Source organism: Mus caroli, chromosome 12, assembly GCF_900094665.2.
Source record: "Mus caroli chromosome 12, CAROLI_EIJ_v1.1, whole genome shotgun sequence".
Lineage (NCBI taxonomy): Eukaryota > Metazoa > Chordata > Mammalia > Rodentia > Muridae > Mus > Mus caroli.
Window position 1 is genome coordinate 77,088,711 of NC_034581.1, and position 12,085 is coordinate 77,100,795.

The following is a 12,085-nucleotide window of genomic DNA, read 5'->3' on the forward strand; positions in this document are numbered from 1 at the left end:
AAAAAAAACCAAAAACCAAAACAAAAGAGAAAACAAGAAAATTTATGGATGGATGGCAGGATTATATAGGAATGGAAGTAGGGGGAAGAGAAGCCTGTGAGCTGGGGAAGTTTCAGGTAGGGGGCAGGATAAGAAGACCTAGGATGCCTGAGTGGACTCTGTAAGGTGTATTTGCATTGCTAACTGGGCTTGGAGGAGCATGCACTTTGGTATTCTAATAGGCACCACAGTTAGCCACTTGTCCTTGATCTTCTTTTGAAACTGAAAATTATTAAATGAATTAATGGAAAGTGTTCAAACCAGTGAACAATTCTTTCCTTTGATATCTAGCGACCAGATGGTGGTTTAGACTTTTCCCACGTAAGTAATTGTTCAAATCTTGTCAACAATGATCTGAGTTCATCACTTTCCATCATATTCCTCAACACAAGAGTCTGTTCTGTTTCCTTTTCATGTGTAAATATTTGTAGCTCCATATAACTGAATTACCTATAAACAATTTACTATCTAGAATAATCAATGGATTACCAAAAAAAAATAAAAATAAAAAATAAAAAAATAAAAGTGCAATGCAAAGAACAGGAAAGTACAGAGATAAAGAAAAAAGGGGGGAGGGGAAGGTTAAATCTCAGAGTTGCCTCTTCCTCGGGTCTTGAAAACTGGAGACTGCTGCAGCTATGGGCAGTGGGTTTGGTTGGGTTTGGGGACTCTTGCCTTTCCTGTGGCTTATGTGGCAGGGTGAGTCTGTATTTGTCAGGTGTCTGATGTGGCCAGAGCTATCTTCACTGTGGTATCATCCCTTCTTTTCATAGCAGGGTCTTTTACTGCCTATGTTTAGCTTTGTAACCTACAAGCTGGATATGTTATTATAACCTTTCCCACACTCCCCAGCTTTTACTGCCCAGGGTGGCTAATGTCCTCACTTGGGGTGTATCTCCAGCGTATTGCAAATGTTTAAGCAACCTCCGCATGGAGAGCTGTACAGGCTGAAAACCCAAGAACCTGTCTCTGTGCTTTCAATACCTTCCTAAGTATGTCTCTAGGGAGACATCCACACATCTCAAGCTGATTGCTGGAGCTTCAGAGTCCTGGTCTCTATGATACTGAAAGCAGATAGGTAACTTTGGAGATTGGTCTACCTCTTGACTACTGTCTCAGACTGCAGACCCAGACCCGCTACACTCCAATGTTATTCTTAATTGATGGGATCTACTCCTGAAAACTGAGGGTGGGGATCCCTGACTCTACATTAGTCACTGACTGAACTGAGGGCCTTGCTGCCTACTTGGCAGCATAGAGGTTGTCTCTCATAATAGCGGCGCTAAGTTGTAGTGTAAATTCAGCCCTGAGACTGGTGGTTGTTGATTCTCACGTCCCTGGGGTATCTCAGTTTCAAACAATGTGTCCCTTTCAAATTCTCACTGTGCTATTGCCCTCTGCATCTCAGAGTAGCACGGTGGGATTCCTTTCTGCTGCTGGCCTGTCCACTGGAGGAATCCATGTCTCAGCAAAACAACTGAGGCAGAGGCTCATGAAGGCTGTAGGCCTATCCTGAGGGTAGGAGTGCTGTCAGGGATGTCTGGCTTACCTTCTGGAGGCCACGCTGGCAGAGCCATGCTCCCTTTAGTTTCTCTTGCCTGTGTCATACATCCTCTTCTCCATACTTGTGAGGTACTGTATCACCACCTTTGTGGATTTATGACGCTCTTCTTCTCCTTATCTGTTTGAAATGGTCTCCCCACTACTCCTGTTTGGCAGCTTCTTCTCCTTCATAAGGTCACATGGAACAAACCCCTAATCCTGCCACCTCACCTGCAAGTCTCCATTTTCTTGTCTGAGTGGAATCAGCCGCTATAAGAGCTAGTGTATGAGCACACCTCTTCTGTGCTATCCCCTTCTGGATCTCTTGATTTTTTTTTTCCTCTATGGCATGACAGTGACAATTGTTCCCAGTGAGGTATAAACTCCTGGCTGAAAATTAATTTCCAAGTGTTTCAGGGGCTTATAACATCTTCATATTTCCTTATTGAATCCTGCCTAACTTTTTCCACTAGGCCTTACTTCTTAAAGGTCTCATCACCTCCCATAGTCTGAGAATCCAAGCCTTTAATACTTGGCCCCTGGGGGCCATTGTGGATCCAGACAACAGCAGTCTTTAAGGAATTTTATAGTGATGAAAAATTGAATCTTGCCCCAACCACTTAGTACTGCTGTGACTTTGGCCAAGTTGTGGACTCTGTAGAATTCATACCCTCTTACTTATAAATTGGTGGGTTGTTGTTTTTGTTATTGGTGGTGTTGGTGGTGGGGGTTGGTCTTGATACCCACACTGGCAGGTTGTTAAAAAAAATCAAATGAATTAGTAAGTGGAATTAGTACTTAATGCTCTGTGACATAGTGTAAACAAACAATACACTTTAGCAATGATTTACAGGGTCATTGACCTGTCCAGTCAGCACTATTTATCACGCTGTATTTGTTGGTAAGGTGAACGACACATCAGACTCCCTTTTCTCAACTCATTGATCCAGAAGCCACAAATAGAGTGGTCTCCATGTGGGCTCCCGGATAGCGGCAATGGGTGACACCCCAGACTTGAGAGTCAACAGGACTCATTTTGTATATATAACAAATACAGTGAGCATTAAAAATCTTGTTAGAAGTGTGCTATTCATTCTACGGACAATGTAACTCATCCATCGCAAACTGGGTTGCATGGCTGCTTTCGATGCCATAATTCGTTCAATAAATATCATGAAATAGATATGTATTCAGGATTAACCATGACTATGTTTTGTTGAATGGCTTGCAGTGTACGTTATAAATATAACGAAGGCTTTCTTTGCTGGCCCGACAGTTGACAATGAGCTTTTTATCTGCAGAGCGGGATGTATCCTTTCAGGCTGTTCTCTCAGGTTAGTATTGCTCTGGAGGAGGAACAGGTACAGAGGCGAGGCAGGAGGCCGCCCCATTGTCCGCCCTCCCTCTCTTGCTGGTCCTGTTCTTTAATGCCGGGCTCTGTCCTTATTGTAGCTGCCGGGTCTGACCTTGCTCTGAAAGTGTTTCTTTTCTGCTAACCCATGGGGTTCAGTGTTTGATTAACAGCTTTCCCATTTTCTAAGCAGAATGCCTAGGTAAATCCCCCTTGGTTGATGCGAGGATCTGCTGTAATTTACAGCCACCCGCCCAGTGAGCTCGGAGCTGAATGACATCCTGTTTCTAAGGATGGGCTGCAATTTCTAACAGACCCCGCAAACAGTTCTGAGGGCGTTCTCAGTGCAGTGTCTACACTCCTGGAGTGGTCACAGGAGAAATGGCCACAGTTGCTGCTGCTGCTGAGTCTTAAAGTAAAATATCAGTTTTACAATAAACAAAAGCAGTGACCTGGAGATAGGAAGAATTCTTTGATGCTTCCACTGATGTTGCTAAATGCTCTAAATATTTCCAGAATCCTTCCTTTCGGGTTGCCTCCAGCGCGTCGTATACATTATTGTAAATATTCTTGAAAATTCTCACACTTGGCAAATGTGCCTTCTTCATGTAGAGGGCTTTGGAAGAGAGTAAAGAGCTGTCACTGTAGGGTCCAGCTTCTGAGGTGGTGGCCAGAGCAGGGGGGTCCTAGCCTAAGGGGCTGGGTCACTTTAGAGACCTCCTTATGTCACGATAACTTGGGCATTTCATTTTCATACATGAACCCTTTCTGAAACAACATTTCAGTTGAGGCATCTTTTCTTTTGAAAACAGTCTTTAAAATGGTGACACATTGAAGCCTACAGAACAACATGGAACACTATAGGACAGGCAGGCGTGCTCCCAATAGTAACACAAAGCTCTATATGACAGCAGGAGAGCTCCCAGCACTAATACCGGCAGGTGTTAACCTTTTGCTGTATTTCGTCACACGTGTTCTTTCACACAGCTGGTCTGCACTGTTATTTCTTTGGAAGCAAATCGTCTAGATATTCCTAGAACCCTGCTCTTTCCCATGCCTACCCATCCTTCCCACTCCTTCCATCAGTGGTCCCACCACGCAGGCCTTTGTAAGGGGGTGTCTGGGCATTTACATGAGGTGTATTTACCATGTTCATCCTTCGTACGTTGCTGATTTAGCGAGGCTCACTTATCTTTACTGCTCTATAGTATTCCAGTGTATGGATGAATCTGTTTATTCATTGATACATTGGAGATAAAGTTAAGATGCTGTTACCCATCATTCTAAAACAGTGGCCTAGCAATTAATTCTGTCCATGCCTGTTTAGAAACACACTAAGTCATATCTAGGCCAGGACCCAGAGGAGAAATTACTAGGTTCTAAGAACATGTATATTTTCAATTTAGTAGAACATTTCAAAATACTGTAGTTTTATTACTACTCTGACCAAGTTGCCTGACAGAGGGCAAGATTTATTTTGGCTCACAGTCCCAGTGAGTATGACTCACCATGCCAGGGATGACATGGTGGAGCTCTCGTGGCAGTGGGTGTGCAAAGCGGTGGCTTGCTACATTTTTGGCACATGAGGAGGCAGAGATGAGAGAGAAAGCAAGGCTCTACTGTTGCTCTCAAGGTCTGCCCCTGGTGGCCCAGTCTGTAGTTTGGCTCCATGTCCTGAACATGTCACAGCCACCCCAAACAGCACCAGCTCATGTGCAGACAGAGACTGTGAGGGACATGAAATGGTCACACCACAACATGGCTCCCCACAACAGTAAGAGCCAGGTGTGGTGGCGCATGCCTTTGATCCCAGCACTCGGGAGGCAGAGGCAGGCGGATTTCTGAGTTCGAGGCCAGCCTGGTCTACAGAGTGAGTTCCAGGACAGCCAGGGCTACACAGAGAAACCCTGTCTCAAAAAAGACAAAAACAAAAACAAAAAACCCCAAACCCCAAAACAAAAACAAATAAACAAACAAAAAACCAGCAAGCTCCTAATGGCAGGCATTGCTTCCACCGTGTCCACTGGGTTTATCAGATTTTTAATTTCTGCCCATCTGATGGGCTTGGGGTTGTACTTGTTGATTTAAGTTGCATGCCTTGCCTTGTGAGCCTGACAAGGCATCTTCTTGAGATCATCTCCTCTTGTCTCAAAGGCCTTCTGAGTTCCCACTAGTGTGAACTGCCCACTGCCCATCTGCACACCTTTTGCCTGTTATCCCGTGGTCACTCATCCCCTTTGATACTCTTTGGTTGCTGGACTTTTCACTTATGGCACAAGAATCATGTATATTATTATTAGAGATATCAGTTCTTGATCAGTTTGATGGACTATAGCTCTTTTGCTGTCTCTAACCTGTGCATTCATCTTTCTGTGATGTTGAACACAACATTGGCACACAGCCATGCCTCTCAACCCCCCTTTTATGCTAAAGACTTTGTGTGTGGTATAAGCGACCTTGCTTAACCATGATTTCTTACACTTTCCTGTGCATTCTTGTTAAAAGTTGGAAATACAGTGTTTTGTAGTCATTTAGAGCTGATTTTGTATGTAATAACGTTGGAATCATCTTATAGCCTTTCTCCATAAATATCTTCTTGTCTCAGTTATGCACACTTTCTCCTGTGGTTACATACCACACCACATTCCTAGTATGTGTTGCTGTTTTGGGTTTTGTTTACTTTCTTAAAAAATATTTACTTTTACTTTATGTGCATGAGTATTTGCCTGCGTGCATGGGTACATTGCCCAGGGTCCACAAAGACCAGAAGCAGGCTTCAGATCCCCTGGGACTGGAGTTACAAATGGCCATGAGTCACCATGTTAATGCTGGAAACAAAACCCAGGTCCCATTTTGCAAGAATATCAAGTGCTCTTAACTGCTGAGAAACTTCTTTAAGCCCCTTATCTCTTTATGTTTGGGAATGGTCTCATTCCATAGCCCAGGCTGGTCTAGAACTCACTTGAGTCCTTGTGCCTCAGCCACCTGAGTGCAGGGATTCCAGACACGTGCTGGCTCCTTTCTTTCCTCTAACTCCATGCGGTCCGATTGCCCAGGTCATCCCCCTCCCTGGCCCCCATTGCAATTACTCTAGACTTGAGTGAGGTTTAGGTAAAGTTCTGCCTCGTTTTTCTCCTTCTCATTTGTTTTGGTGATGCTAGATGCTCCACACTTTCTACTCTATTTTGGGAACATGAAGCCTGTTGGACTTTTGTCGGAACCACTGAGATAGTTTCGGGGTGAACTGGAAGTGTTTGGCCTCTTGTGACAGAGGGCCTTTCATCCTCTGTTATGGTACACATATGTTTATTTAGTCTTTTATTTAAGTCTTTGGGGTTTTGCCTAGCTCTTCATAATCACCTTTGTTAAACATGTTCCTACCTACCCACAGTCTTTGTTGCTAATGGTACCTTTTACATTTTATCCATTCCTGTTGTTGCTGCTGTATAGAACCAAGATTTGTTTTTGTAGATCCTGCAGAACTTTTATTTGTTTTACTAACTTCTGTGATTTGTATATTTTGTAAATTTGTTAAAAGTGTAGTAATTTTATAAGGAGAGGCTTTTAAAAGCCGTGTGACTTTCACTTCTTCCTGGCATAATATACTGACTTGAACTTTGACGGTGCCATTTGTCTCTTGTAAATAAAGTTTTATTAAAATAGATATAGCCCTACATTCTATAGCTTCTTCTGCATTGCAGTGGCAGTTAAGTCACAGATTCCTTCTATGCTAAAGTATTTACTATCTGAGCTCCTTATTGAAAAAGTTTTCTGAACCCCCCCCCCCTACACACACAAAATGTTGAACCAAGCAACTGCCATCCTCAACACACACCTTGCTATAATAACAGGGTTGTTTATCACACTGTACCACCACAGATAGCACCTCCTATAGCTTGCTCACAGTGCCCTTTATTGGGGTGAGAAAATGTCCTTATATTCCTAGATTTGTATGAAGCATTGCTTGTTGTTTTGTTACTTTAAAAGGTAGTGAATTATTGTTGAATTTTATCAAATGTAATTTAGCATTTGAAATTAGTTTTTTTTTAACTTTAAACACAATTATATTCTCTTTTACACTATTCTGTTAGTTCTAGTTTTCAAGGCCAGGATCCTCTTGCATAGTGTGACTTTCTCATGAGTGTGCTTAGTAGGACTGGCTTCTCTTTAGGAATTGTCTATAGCATGGATCTTGTGAGTTTCACTCTAGTTCTTCCATGCCCAGCACCAGTTTCTGTGCTGCTTTCTCGTGTTGGGTATTACTAGGCTGTACGGGAAGCCTACATTGGTACCCACACTTCCACAAACCCACAACAGTCAAGGGGCAGAGGTCAGGGTGCTCTTTGCTGATAAGTTGTCTGACTTCATTCTTGGACAGAGACAGGCTAGGAGTGGGCTAATGAGAGATAGTTTCAGCCTCTTCCAGCCCATGAACTTGTTTCTCCTTGAAAGGGCCTTGGACAACAGCCTTGGGCCTTGGGCAGTCCCCATAGGCTCGGCTTCTCTTCCTGCCTGCTGTTGGAAGTCCTGGCTTCTGTGGAATCTGAATTTCTTCTATTCTCTTTTCCCCTGCAGTGAGCCCTTCTATCCAAGGGTGATCCACAGATATATTGTGTGTTCGGGGTTAGACTTTAGTTGTCACTGTGTATCGGGCATCTAGGGGCTTCTCCTTTGTTTCAAGTTCGGCTGTGAGTTAGAACCATGATGTGATATTGCATGTACCTTGGGTCTGTGTGGAGTTGTTGTCTCAGCTCACTGTGTTGCTGGGATGAAATGCTGCCCTCTGAGTGCAATCCCAACATTCAGAACAAAACTAAAACATGCTAGTCTCATCTGGCCGATCCAAGATGGCATCATGATAATATTCCTCTGTGAGAAATTGCATTTTTGTGTGGATTTAAATTCAAGAAAAGTCTGAAAAGTGGTGGGCGTGTAAGGGAACAAACACAAACCACTAGCATTTTCTTCTGAGCAAGGGAGACCAGCCAGGAATTAATAGGGATCTGCTATATGCCAGTGTGTACATGTGCTGTGCATACGTGAGAGAGAGAGAGACAGACAGACAGACAGACAGACAGACAGAGAAACAGACAGACAGAGAAACAGAGACAGACAGTGAAAGAGACAGAGCAGAAAGACAGAGACAGAGACAGAAAGAGTACTAAATATGAAATTACCACCTGCATTTGGATAACCAGTTGATGTTCCCTGGGGAAAACGCTTTCTCCCCCTCTCAGCATCCCTTAGTTGCCTGCCGTTCTTTTTCTAGCAAGGAGGCCCTCGACCTTTCCCCTGTCCACTTGGGAGTGCCTGTTGTCTGTTGGTGTCATCTCTGTTGAGATCACATTTAGGCGGCTACATTGGTGAGACTTTCTGGGGTGTAGCTTCTGACATCCCTAGGAGACACAGTCTCACAGCAAACTCCCTGAGCCTCTGTCTCCTCCAGTCTTTGTGCCTCCTCTTCTGCAATGAACCCTGAACTGTAGATGTATCAGGTGGGACTGGGCTCCACAACTCTGCATTTTGATTGGCTGTGGTTTTCTAAAACAGCCTCTGTTTGTAGCAAAGAGAAGTTTCCTTGAGGAGGGGCGAAGACTACATTTATCTGCCAGTATAAGGACAGATGCTTAGAATGTAGGTAGGGATTATGCTGGTTTCTGCTGAGATATGTTTTAAAGGCACATTGGCAGACACGTAGTTCATGGAAGGCTTTTCTACCCTCTCTTGATTTATTTGCTCATACACTAAAATCAAGGCCGAGCTTTGGTAAAAATGAAATTAACGGTTATACTTTTTGAATCAGGGCTGAAGTGACTGGCATCTTACTATCAGTTAATGATTGAGGGCATACTCCAGGGTACGTTACTACAGCTTTCCCTTGTTCCTGATCTAATTTAGCAGCATCTTAATTAGGACTAAAAGATAGTCATGGGGATTTTTGCTTGATGTTTAAAAGAATGGTCTGGACTCTCATGTGCTACCTGATGGGTCTAGGAGAAAGCTCGTGGGCAGTCATGGCTTGGTGGACCCTGGCCAGTCGGAGAGGCTGAGAAGGGGCGGGACTCCAACCCCCGTGGTGGCGTATATCTCTGGAAGTTGCATCCGTGCTTTTGCTCAGAATCTTCTCAGTGCTCAGCAGGTCTGTGTACTGAGTGAGCCCAGCCTGTGATTCTAGTCTATCTGGAACAGTCAATTACACGTCTCCCAGCCAAGGGGACTTTTATGAACTCTGCCAGAATCTGCATTTCCAAACAGTCAGACAAGAGGAGAAGGGAAAGATGGGGCTGAAGAGGCCATCGCCTGGCAGTGTATTTCTAGTAGCCAAACACTGGCTTAGCCTAAGTACCTCCCCTTCCCCCTCTCCCTTCAGTATTGCTGGCCTCTCCCAGGATGAAGGGTCTTAACCTCACTTCGCTGTTTTCTGTGCTGCCAGTTGGACAGGTCTGGGGCTCCGTACTGTGGAGGGAGACCTCTCCAGCTGGCTGGGCTTAGCTCTGTCTCAGAGGGGGCCACACTTATTAATCTCTGTGACTCTGCATGATCCCCTCATTTTTCTTCCTTTTGCTGGCAAGCCACAGACTGTTCTCCGAGGTTCGGTGCCGCCCAGCTGCCTTCCTCCTTTTGCTAGTTTCTGGAGATAACTCACCTATAAATACTAATGTTTATGGAGTCAGCCTCAAGTTTCTAGGCTCTGTGCAAAGTGTGCCGATAATAACAACTGGTGTTTATTAAGCAGCTACTGTGTGCCAGCAACTGTTTTAGGTACAGGGATGGGAAGCAAGCAGCACACAGCCATCCCCCTTGCAGGCAGTCTATCAACCCATCAGCAAACAAGCAGATGGTGCCAAGGAGTGACATGGGATCTGAGGAGGAGAGGCGGCCTGGCTGGAGAGTGTCTTTGGGGGCTGGGGCTTCCGGGTGACAGTTTGTCTTGGGAAGGGATATTGGGAGAGCACATTTGGGGATGCAGGTGAGAAGTCAGAGCAGTCGCTTCTTCTAGGCTCACACCTGCTTCCTATTCCAGCTCACACCCCCATCTACCCTAGCTCACACTCCATCTACCCTGGCTCATGCCCCATATCCTTTCTTTTCTCCATGCCAGTCTGTGACTCCAGCCTCCACATTCCATTGGAAAGGGTGGCTTCCCTGTTTGAGGGCAATTTCAACTTTAGAGGATGCCCTTGGCCCCCAAGCACCCATGGCTCTCACTGTATCAACCCATCTTTCTCATTGGTACCCTTAGTGTTCTTATTATACCCGCGATCTTACCTGCCGAGAAAACTTGGACACCTTGAAGAGAACAACTTTCCTAAGCAGTGGACTTAGGAGATAGAAACTCATTTCACGAGCACTCACCAGGGCTCCAAACCCATTCGCTAGAGCTCCTTCTTCTAAATTGCCTCCAGCTACGCAAGAAAGCCAATTTCCTTTTTTTAATAGCTGGAACTCATTTTCGGATTCACGATGGCATGAACCCTGTCCAGACGCCCGTCTGAGTCATTATTAGGGACTCTATTTAAAATGTGGCTATTTCCTTACATCAGTCAGATCACCCCCACAGATTAAAAGGAGTTGTTCACTAGAATGTGTCACGGGGTATTTCGAAATCAGAGTTCTGATGAGAGTGGGGGTCCCTTGTGTCTTGATCCTTCATCTTCTCACCCACCTGCTTCTTTGAGGAAGGAAAGGAGAGCCTAAGAATGAAAGGAGACACCTTCAGAGGGGATTAAAACTTCCAGCGAAAATAAAGAATGCAGGGCCCCTGTCATTTTAGGTTTCCTTGGGGAAAGACCTAGCAAGACAGTTGATTTAAATCTGGAAAGGGCCCTGGTTGGCAGTGACTGGGAAGATGGATGACAGCGGTGGGAGGAATAAGGTAGAAAGCAGGGCCATTTGTGCTAATAATTCTTCTCATGCAAAGGAGGGGCTTTAATAGAAGGCTGGGATGCCAAGGATGTGGTCCAAGTTAGACCTTATTCTTCTGTCTTCTTGGCTCAGTTGCGTTGGCGATAAGCTCTCTGCATCCTGCCACCGAGTCTTATCTTACTGGTGTCTCTGTACCTCCCACACTCTCTGGCCTGTGATAAGGGCTCAGCAGAATTTTGTTGAATGAATGTAAAGTGTGGTTGCTGGAGAGGTTGAAAGTTTTGGCAAAGTGTGTGTTGTCATTTCTGGTAGTGACCACCAGGTGGTGCCTTCCTAGAGCAGGAGCAAATGAGGCCCTGACTATGGCAGATGGGAGAGACAAACTGCTCTCCTTAGTGTCCATCAGGGTCCATCACAGGTTGACTGTGCATAGAGAATTCAGCTGTGAGACAGGCACCCACTGTTCTTATTTAGGTCAAATTCACAGGCACACAGTATTCTTACAGAAGGCTTTCCTTTAGGGCTATATTCCTGGAAGTGAATTCTAGCTAGGCTGGCTGTGTGGATTCCTTGTGAGCCAAGATTGCTTGTACTCCAAGATGGCACATACCTTGTTGTTTCTCTGCTTTCTCTGAAACTCCTCCCAAAACCACGTGCAGATTTGTGTCCAGCTCTCAGTGTCTCGGGGTTAAGTATCTGGTAGCCCTGTGGATTTCTGGTCTGTGTCTGTGGTTTCTAAGTGAAATTCTCAGGGTAGGCCCACAAAAGACTGAAGATAAACCAGCTTGGCAGGTTTACTCAGCTTTTCAAGAGAAGCAGAGACAAAGTGGGTGACACAGAGAGGGCTCTGGTCCAGGGCTCTGGGCCCATAGGCCATAGAGTAATCTGCATCACAGTTTATGAATAATGCAGCCTAATGTGGCCCAGGCAGTGCGATTCAGGGACCACAATCTAAAGAAATTCAGGTAATGTGAAGCCAAGTCATATAAATATGGAGTCCTGCTGTTCACTTTAGAGTTAGAAGATTCGCTCAGCTCTCAGCCATTCTCGAGGAACTGCAAAAGATTAAATACTTAGCCCAAGGCTTCTCAGCACTCAAAAAACTCGTGGAAGGTGATGCGGTGGAGATTCAGAACGCCCGGATGGAAGGTGGTGCGGTGGAGATTCAGAACGCCCGGATGGAAGGTGGTGTGGTGCAGATTCAGAACGCCCGGATGGAAGGTGGTGCGGTGGAGATTCAGAACGCCCGGATGGAAGGTGGTGCGGTGCAGATTCAGAACGCCCGGA

General features: G+C 45.2%; 1 protein-coding gene across 8 annotated transcripts in view; it reads left to right on the plus strand.

The window, feature by feature from the left end:
• Positions 1-12,085, plus strand: part of Rgs6 (regulator of G protein signaling 6) — a 516,963-nt gene that overhangs the window by 64,628 nt on the left and 440,250 nt on the right. The window lies entirely within an intron of this gene.